General features: G+C 36.3%; 1 protein-coding gene across 1 annotated transcript in view; it reads right to left on the reverse strand.

Moving 5' to 3' along the window:
- LOC144440887 (uncharacterized) overlaps nucleotides 1-7,615 on the reverse strand; it is a 19,252-nt gene extending 11,637 nt beyond the window's left edge. Inside the window, exons 1-2 of the mRNA XM_078130331.1 lie at nucleotides 7,236-7,615; nucleotides 1,527-1,635 (exon numbers count right to left, since the gene is read on the reverse strand). The gene's annotated coding sequence lies outside the window, so the exon portion shown is untranslated. The remainder of the gene's footprint in view (nucleotides 1-1,526; nucleotides 1,636-7,235) is intronic.
- Nucleotides 7,616-9,925: the final 2,310 nt, after the last annotated feature.

Below are 9,925 nucleotides of genomic sequence, written 5' to 3' on the forward strand. Positions count from 1 at the left end.
GAATAGTCATTAATGGGTGACAAAATGATGACATTTTCACCCAATTTCCGTAGCTGCCAAATTCAAGAATACAATCGTTGCTGTAATAAAATTTTACCTTGCCTCGTATCTTTCCTATTCGCAATTTCTTACCTGATATACACGCTACGTTGTAGCAGCGAGACCAGTCTCAATATGGCGGACAATTATAGGGTAGGGTATGTTCAAATGTACTTTTGCCGAGAGGGGTCAGAATAAAAAAAATGTTAACTTTGCAAAATGAGACCACGGACAACACAGAAGCCACTCAGAAACGTAGGTGGTTGGTAGACTGAGTCAGTTGAAGAAACTATATTTTTACTTAACTATATTTTGTAATAGGCTCACAGAAGAAAGCACGAAAACACTGATACATGTATGTTATAATAGGCATATGGGGTACCAGTCCTACATTTGTATTGTGTGTTTTTTCCTAAGTGTACTGCACAGAAAAATGAACGTTTTTGACTATATTCCCTAGACAGTGTCTGATCTATATCGATACATGGTTGATCTATTACCGGGGTGACCGCATGCTATCCTTCATACAATAGAAAACATACATTAGGGATCTACATAGTCACGTAAATGACTCTTAAATGAATCAGAACAAATAACATACATGGGTTGAATATGCACTAGACATTGTTACTGAAGTCTTTATTGTTTTGCATAAGTACTACAGGCAAATGACAAACACAAAATCAGAAGAGACAGAGAAAGTTAGAAAATAGACTGATATTAAACCCCCCCCCCAATAATTTTTGTTGCATTGAGTGGTGACCTCTGAACGAATGACTGCGATAATCATATGAATTTCACTTTTAATTTTCAACTTAAATAATGATAAATTCTTGACCATTTCCTCAAATCTGTTCAAGACACGCTTTGTCATCCTGACGATATCGCGACCCTGGCAATGTGACCCACTTTTTCAACCGCAATGTGACCCACGTTTTCAACCGCATAAACCACAGGTACAGTTTGTGGGCACTTACAACCAACTTGGAGTGAAACCAGCAAAACATGTACAGTAACAAAGCCATATTCATGAATCTCCAGCAGAACTATTTTTCCTTCAATCATACCATTAAGTGCACAAGACTTACTCTTGCAATAATCACATGAAATTTGAAATACTAAAAATATAGAAAGTGAATGCATTTGATGATAACGAATACCTTGGCCCATGACCAAAATTCCACGTATTCATGTGTTTTAAACAGTCACCTACAAAGAGCACATTTTCAACTTTGTCGTTGGTTGTTTGTTTTTCTTTTGATAGAACTCTGCATATGAGCTAATATTACAATAAATAATGATTACGAATTTGTGACGACTGATTATGCGTTAGTATGAAGAATACTACAGGCTGGGTACCATTAATTTTAACATGCATTTAATACCCTCTCCCACTCCTTCTTCGAAAAACAGAGTAACAGCCATTTTTATACCCGAATTATATCAAGATTGAAATGTAACATGTAAGTAGTCAAATGTGATCTTACCTATTAGTCGACTTCATCACCACGTCTTTACGTGTGTCATGTTGCGATCCACTTAAAATGTATTCTCCATATCTCTTTTCGACGTTCATGATCATGATCATAATGGATCCTGTAATTAGATAAAATTAAAAGAGGGCATTACTAGGCATAACATGGAATCAAACTTGTACTATGTTTTAATATGAAGCTGTCATGTCAGTTTTTATTGACAGCAATGATTATTTATATTGAAAGTGATCATATCTATGGCCTACATGATCTAAACATTCTTAGACTACTGACCAATATATACATATTTATCTTCTGAATGACACTGTACAAATTTGTAAAACTCGATGGACACTTTAAATCACTGTTTACTAATTACAAGGGAAGGTCGGGTTTTTGTTGAACGGGTTTTCAGGTTGTGCTGTAGCCCTTAATACATTCCCAATTTTGTTGACATTCCCTAAGGCGTAAAAAAAATTGTGTGGTTCCGATTACATTCAATTTTAGAATAGGTGGGGGAGGTAGATTTAAAGTTGTTTTTGTTAAGTGTGAGTGTCTACTCAGGTAGTTATGTTTTTTCTGTTGTTTTCTGTATAGTTTCTGTGTTATTGGGTTCTCCTCATCAGATGTACAGCCATACAGATTGGAAGAACAGTATCATATTGTCTTTTTAAGTTGATGTCCAAGTCAGTTTCCGCATCCACTATTTCTTGCGAGACTTCACAATTTTCGCAATTTTAAATTTCTTAATTTTTTTCTCGAATATGGGGAATTTTGTCACCACATTTCTTGAATTATGTGCAGCCATTGATTAGAAGAGCTCGTTGTTATGTATGTTATAAAATAAAAAAGGTGGTAGACCGCGAACATTATTGCTTCTACCATTGGTCTAAGTACATTGTGCATGCATTCTCTGTCGTACAGAAAAGCAAGGGTTGTGATCACTCGACATTTTACTGTTGCTACTCGACGCCTCCCTAGCTTAATTATAGGGGATGTTTTGACTTTCAATGGATTCTGGCTAGATAACACACACACACACACACACACACACACACACACACACACACACACACACACACACACACACACACACACTCACTCACTCACTCACTCACTCACTCACTCTCTCTCACGATTTCATCTTCGTGATTCTGATGTTAAAGTTGTCACTGTTCTTGAATTTAGATATTACACAGGGAACCTTGCACACCCCCTATAGTATTCACATACGTAAGACAGGGTTGTGCTCATATATAGTTGTACCATCTCAGTGGAGCCATGGCCATGGGGTTTGTACCAGCTATGTGTACAACATCCCTGAAACAGCTGTGGCATAGGTGTAACATACCTAGATTTGACAGATGTGTAACTGGTATGCCAACATCAATGTAACATGGATGTGAAAAATAGCAATGCAGCATAGGTTTTTACAACATCCATGTACAAGAGCTTTTCCCCACAGCCATGTACCATGCAGCTATTTTAATAGCATAGCTGTAACATAGGTGTTTCCCACAGCCATGCACCAGCTATGTGAGCAATGCTAGTCAGATATGAACAAAAGGGTTGCTCAGGGTATTATTCCACCATAGCTGTTACATGTATGTGCACAACTGTGTGCTAGGAGTGCAGTACACAGCTATGGTATTGAAATGTGCAAAACACTCATGACACAGGGGCGGTATTCCACATCCATTCAACAGGCATATTATTCACAATCATGTACCAGGTCTGTGGAAAAATATACCCTGTAAAGGGACTGTGATTCGCACAGCTGGTACATAGCTGTGCTCTTCTTCCTAGCTTTAGGATGTGGCCACATCCTAGCACTAGGATGTGCACATCCCAATGCTAGGATGTACAAGGTTCCCTGTGTATGTTTTCGGTTGAGGATGGAGGAATTTATAAGATAAGATATTACGTTTTTTTTTCCATAAGCTAACTAAACGTGGCCCTCTTTGTTAAAGTCAAAAACGCAACATTGTAGCCAATAGGGTAATATACTAATTTGAAAAATAGTAAAGTATCCACACATATGCAATGACTAGCTAGCATAAGATCACATTTCAACAAGTTGATATGACAAAATATTCTGAATGGCCTTGAATTTGTAAACAGAGCTGTACCTTCGACATCAAAATCCAAACTTCAATTTCCATTATAATGATAATGACAAGGAGAATTCACTGAGTTCACCTTGGGTTCCGACAAAAACGAGGCCATAACAGTTTTGAGAGTTGGGTAACGGAAATGATTATTTTGTTGTGTTACTTATTTGAGAAAGCACCATCCATTGTTTTCACTTTGAATGTGACATCTTTTCGGCAACTACTTTGAAAGATACGACATTAGGCCAGAAAAAATGAAAAAGCTGTTCAACCTACCCATATATTTTTTGCTGGTGATGGGCAATATATCCTCATGCGGGCTTCACATTTTTTTTCTTCAAAATTAAGGATATTTCTTTATATTTTCTGAATAGGACATGTAACAATATACATTTGAGTCTATTCCAAATAATATAATATCTTATACAGTGGTTTACTTGGCTCTGATGTGGCATACAAGCATGAATTGAGATTAAATATCCAATGTGCACTGAAAAGAATTGAACAAACGTTTACGACCATTGGGCCATCAAAAGTCTGAAAGTCTTGAAATGTTTTGCTCTTTTTCGTGATTTTTTTTGGAACGAAATTAAACTTCAGGAGAAGTCATTTACCATGCGCACATCCGCATAATATCGTTCAGCTTTGCCACAACAAAATACACTTCCAAATAATATGTAGTGCCATAGACCCTCCACCAACGTGGTGGGTCTATGGTAGTGCATGGCATAATTGTTTCAATTCTGGTATTTTATTATGTCTATGGTTTGATATTTTATGCTTCTAAATGGCCTCCTACACTGTCTTATTTTCAATTTTTTCACCTTTGGAGTTGTCTCCTTCCAATGCATCATTGTACCATATATGCTTTTATATCTCCACTGTAGTGTAGGTGACAGAAGGGGTGGCTAAAATAATGCTTGAGTTTCAATTGGCGAGGCTTAACATTTTATGAAAAGAGAGGGTGAGAGGAACTACACCATTTGTTTAACCGTAAATTGTGTACATTTCCTAACTGTAGCTATGCAGACAAATTGCATGAGATAGTATCAAGATGACTGAAAAAGTTCTATCTAAACTCGACCTGAAATATTTTGCTATCATAATATATGGTTTGTTTTATCCTTGTCAAGCATTGTGAAAAAATGAAATCGACCTACTTACCCAATGTGATGGATTAGGTTACCCGTTGACCAGCATTTTTTATTTTTTCTGACCGTACATACGATATTTAATTGCGTATGCTTAAAATATCATGTAAATTAGCACTTTTCTAAATTTTAAATGTAAGATTGCACCAAGACTATGTTCTGCCCACCCCGGCAATTTGGTCAGGCTACGGCCCTTTGTGCACTGTGACATGTCGAAGCATGATTTTTCACCTTTCACCTCCCCGGCTTTCCCCCACAGTACCCGTGTGAAAAAAAAATCACTCATTCTTCAGTATAACGCATACATGATGATGTAATCTCCTTTCCTTTCTGTTGATACTTCTGAAATGACCACTAGTTTAATATTTCCGCTCTGATTTTTATTTTAATTGTTGAAATCTGTATATGCCAAGTAGAGGAAAGAACGAACGAACGCACGAGATTATATTCTGCGCAATCGCACCTCAGTAGGTGAACTGGTGAATGCCTCGTGGCTTTAAATTTGCCTTTGCATGGATATTAGAATCGATCATGGTAAGAGTGATATAAAAGGAAGCTTTAGAGTAACATGATGGCATGGAATTGGACTGTGGATGTAAATACTCACTAGACAGCGATTCTTCCGTGTAAGTATTTTATGATTGCTTATACTGTTGCGATATTAACTGTTCACGAGCAAAAAGATTTTGGTAGCGACCCAATTCCTGTTACATAGTTAACTTGCATGTATTTTGGTTTCTTAAAGACAGCCACACTTCTAAGACAGCATAATGAAATATTCTGTGCAATTCAATTTCGTAAACCATTGGGTCTTGACGTTGAATAATTTGTTACTTCTTGCATGATATTTGAACTTGAATAAAATGATATAATTTGATAACTTTATACCATCTTTAATCGCCTATCTTTATATCTGTAGTGGCATGCGTTTATACGTACGCAATCAAATTTAAATGTGAGAAATATTTGATGTGATTTTGGTAAATTTGATGTGATGGGTATTACTTTGATGACACTGCATATTAGCGGGGTGGCTGACGTAAATGAATGGAATGCCTTTATTTATTTATCGTTAGCATGTCCGTGCATGTGGTGACCCCTTCTGACCTGGTTATGCTGTATGGTCGGATAGATCGATAAAGTATACTGGGACCGTTTGTTTGCCAAGATTCTATTGTGTACGTAACTGTGACAACGGCAAGCACGGCGAGGCTCTTATCATGTACATAAATCACGTCTGACAGTTTAACAAATACTATTGTGCGATTCTTCCTCACTTACTTTGTTCGACTGAATGATCACAACCTCGAGAAAAACATTAGATAACAATAAAGTAAAATTGTCTTCAGAATCACCCAAAATCAGTTTCTTGGTTTGCTAAATTATGACCTACAGTAATAGGAAATTACAATGATCATAAACTATCCATTGAATCACAACTGAAATTACGGGAAGGACAAAAAAATTGTCACAAGACTCACAAAGTACAAAATTGGACATGAATAAATAATTCATATGTCAAACTCTCAAGTGCTTGGTCCAATCTATAATATACTGTCTACTATAGATTGTACCAAGTACTTGAACGTTTATTAGACCGAATTTATTTTCAGTATGCCGTCAAAGTTTGTCCAAGTGTACAAGAGATGTACATGTATATGTAGTGGAAAGATTTATATAACGCTATATATATTTATTTCTTTGCACAAGTGATTTACCACTTGTCGCTGTGTATTTGAGAGCTAAACATCGGCGCTTTTTGTCACAGGACTATTCTGTCTTGAATTAATTTAATAACTAAATTTGAAGGTGACAGTATTCTAGGTGAGACTGTCTGGTTTAAAGTATCCCGTAAATACCAAGTTGGTGTAGGGTCTATGGTAAAGACAACATATATAGACTCCGCTCGAACGAAATTTATTTTCGAAGCTTATGCGCCAATCAAATGGACCTATGTGACGGGTTAATTTGCTTATCAACCGAGTACTGTGAACAATTTACGTTATTAATCAAGTTGAACATATGTTGGTTCACATATACCAGCAAATTGTGTTGTTACAATACACCAATGACTTGACTTGTGGTATGCGGTCCATTGACTCAAGCAATTTTTTCATGTTATGCATATACGTATGTTGTCAGATCACAAAATAATGGTGGTCTGAAGGTAAGGGATATCTAAGCCTCTGTGTACGTACAATGGTTAGTTATAAGCACCAGAAAGTAAAACGTAGTTTCTCCGTTTTAATCCTAAAAGACGGGAGGCGACTGATCGTACAACTTGACGTTGGGAAGTATTGCGGTATGTGGTGAAACAAACGCTATATGAGTTTGCATTGCTATGTTTAACTATAAAGTGAGAGAAATATAAAACAGATGAGCCAATAATCTTTGTAGCGCTTTGTAGTAAAATTCACAAGACAGGGTATAGTACAATATGGAATGAATAAGTCACTCACCTTAGCCAAGTATTCCAGTGTATATGTGCAGATTTCATGCTAATAAATTTGGTTGCTGGAAAAACTAGAAACAAAACTCGAACGTTTGAGAAAAACAAAAACCTTTCCAGTCGATAAATAACACGATACTGTAGCGTATGTCACATGACTAATTTCCAAAGAAATATGTAAACACATTCTTCATCTTCCAGTCGTTGGTAACTTTCCTGTAAGACGATATCAACATATGGAAGGGTAGAGTGGCACAACGAATCCACACGATGAGTTGTTGCGCAAGCTACTTAAATGCCTGCGCCTCCTCCACCCTACCTTATCAACAAGTCGTCAACTCAGTCATGCGTCTGAGGTCATGCGTACCAAATTATAAAGTTCACAGTAGACGAACCCTTTTTCCTGCTACTAAGAGCCCGAACAATGTACAATGTACAATAACAATGTACTATTGTTATTAACGTGCACGTGACTGCGTGAACGACCTTTTGGTAGGATTTCGATTTATACATTCATTCCCGAATCACAGTATACGTACAGTATGTGTAAAGTACAACAGAGTAAAGAGATCTAATAATGACATTACATTTCATATTTTACAGTAGGAATTAAACACCATAATTATAGAACAACACATCGAGACAAGATGCGTCTAAAAAGTAAAGTGTCGATCGTAACCTTTAGAATTCGTTATTGACGTCAGTATGAGAATAAAAGGACAAACATGATATGGTTTGAGTCATCAACAAATAGTCGGCAACCCAAAAATAGCCAACAGTACGGTAGACGAAGAAGAATTCTTGGTGTCCCCTTCATCGACTTCAGTCAGATTTAAAACAGACGTCAACGAATTGCATACACTAAAGTGTTACTCGTTAACAAAGAAGCAGCACAACACAACACAACACAACACAACACAACACAACACGACACGACACGACACGACACGACACGACGCGACGCAACGCAACGCAACGTAACGCAACGCAACGCAACACAGTACAACACAACACAGCACAGTACAGTACAGCACAGCACAGCACAACACAACGTAAATGATATTGCTACGTGACGGAATAAATTACGTCAAAGCATTCTCTTAAAACTTGGATTTAAGATAATGGATGTACTGTCATTATGTTCTTTGAACGCCAGTCTACGCAAATACAACAGTAAAATGTCATTATATCGAAGCAATTTCAAATTTTCTACCATGTATATGATTTGTTAGATGAGATTCTGAGCAACAATGTGGGTTATAAATTGCCTTATGTGTATTGTGTCAACAAAAATGCAAATTAGTCTTGTATACGCAAGTTACACCAATCATGGACATATGTGTCATATGATATGATATGATATGATATAACGTTTGATAACAGTGTCTCCTAATTGGTTCATATAAATAATTATGCAAATGAGCGTCAGTGCTACTTATTGTAAAAAATGTTCACAGTAGGGATCATACAAGTTTATCATCAACATTGTTTAAATTTATTGCGGGTTTGTACATGTATATATGTGAGAATGCTAAAGGGTAAAATTAGTAAATATTCCCTTGCATTTACAATACCAGGTAACTGCGTCGGTGAATCATTACGTGTAGGCACAGATAACTAAAACTTAGTTATCTGTGGTGTAGGGTCTATGGTTGAATGCATTTTGAAATATTTTGATTATTGAATTAATACTCCGAGTGTACGGTTGATTGACTTGGCAATTGAAAGTTCAGTGATCATTTGAAGTGTCACAAGCTGGGTATAAGATATTTGAATCGAGTATTATACTTATATTTATACATTATATGAACTAGTGAATTAGACTTTCTCGAATCTCCGGGCTTTAACCGTGCTATATGAATAAAATATTTATTTTTACACAAGTGTGTTCTTTTTTTTAAATAATGATTTGTGTGAGTGATTGCGAAACAACAGTTGGGTAAACGCGTGTAGCCTTTTGAAGACTATGAGTAACTTGTCTAAAACCTACCGAAACTTTACAAAAACTAAAACTGAATAACAATCTCAAAATACTTGAAAAATCTCCCAAGGGACTGGTACCAGTCCATAGTGTAATATTAAAGTCGTTGTGAGTCTTCGATGATAATGAAATCTTCGACAAACGCGTACGTAATAATAAATCATCGAATCTTTTATATATTTCCCAAAATGCCAATACCAAGTGATGGTTAAATCATAGACAATATTGTCTATGGTTAAATATGCTTCAGTAATCAGAACACAACAGGCATCACTAAGAAAAAGTACGCCCCAAACCGTATAAACTTTTTTTAGAATTCAGCCATGGTGCCGAGGATGAAATCACGAATATCAATTATATTGATGGATATTGTGGATGAAAAGTATTCATGACTTCTCCATTCACATTTTTCTTTTGTTTATTGTCCATTTCAGGTTGAAATGTCTAGAAGACAGACTACAACTGAAGAATACAATATATCTCAAATCATATACCATGAGGAGACGTCGTGATCGACCAGTTTATCTTCCAACTTTTAACACCACTAATAGCTAAGAGTCAGAAATAAATAATATCTCTCTCTTGCATGCCGCTTACTGCATCATTTTCATCATGGTTACGTTCCACAAGACAGTATTTTCATTTTTACAAGATTGTTAGTATTATTGTAACACAGAGCTTTTTTTCTAATAAAATTTGAGTACATAGCTTACATTGCA

This window comes from Glandiceps talaboti, chromosome 10, assembly GCF_964340395.1.
Source record: "Glandiceps talaboti chromosome 10, keGlaTala1.1, whole genome shotgun sequence".
In the NCBI taxonomy this organism is placed as follows: Eukaryota; Metazoa; Hemichordata; class Enteropneusta; family Spengelidae; genus Glandiceps; species Glandiceps talaboti.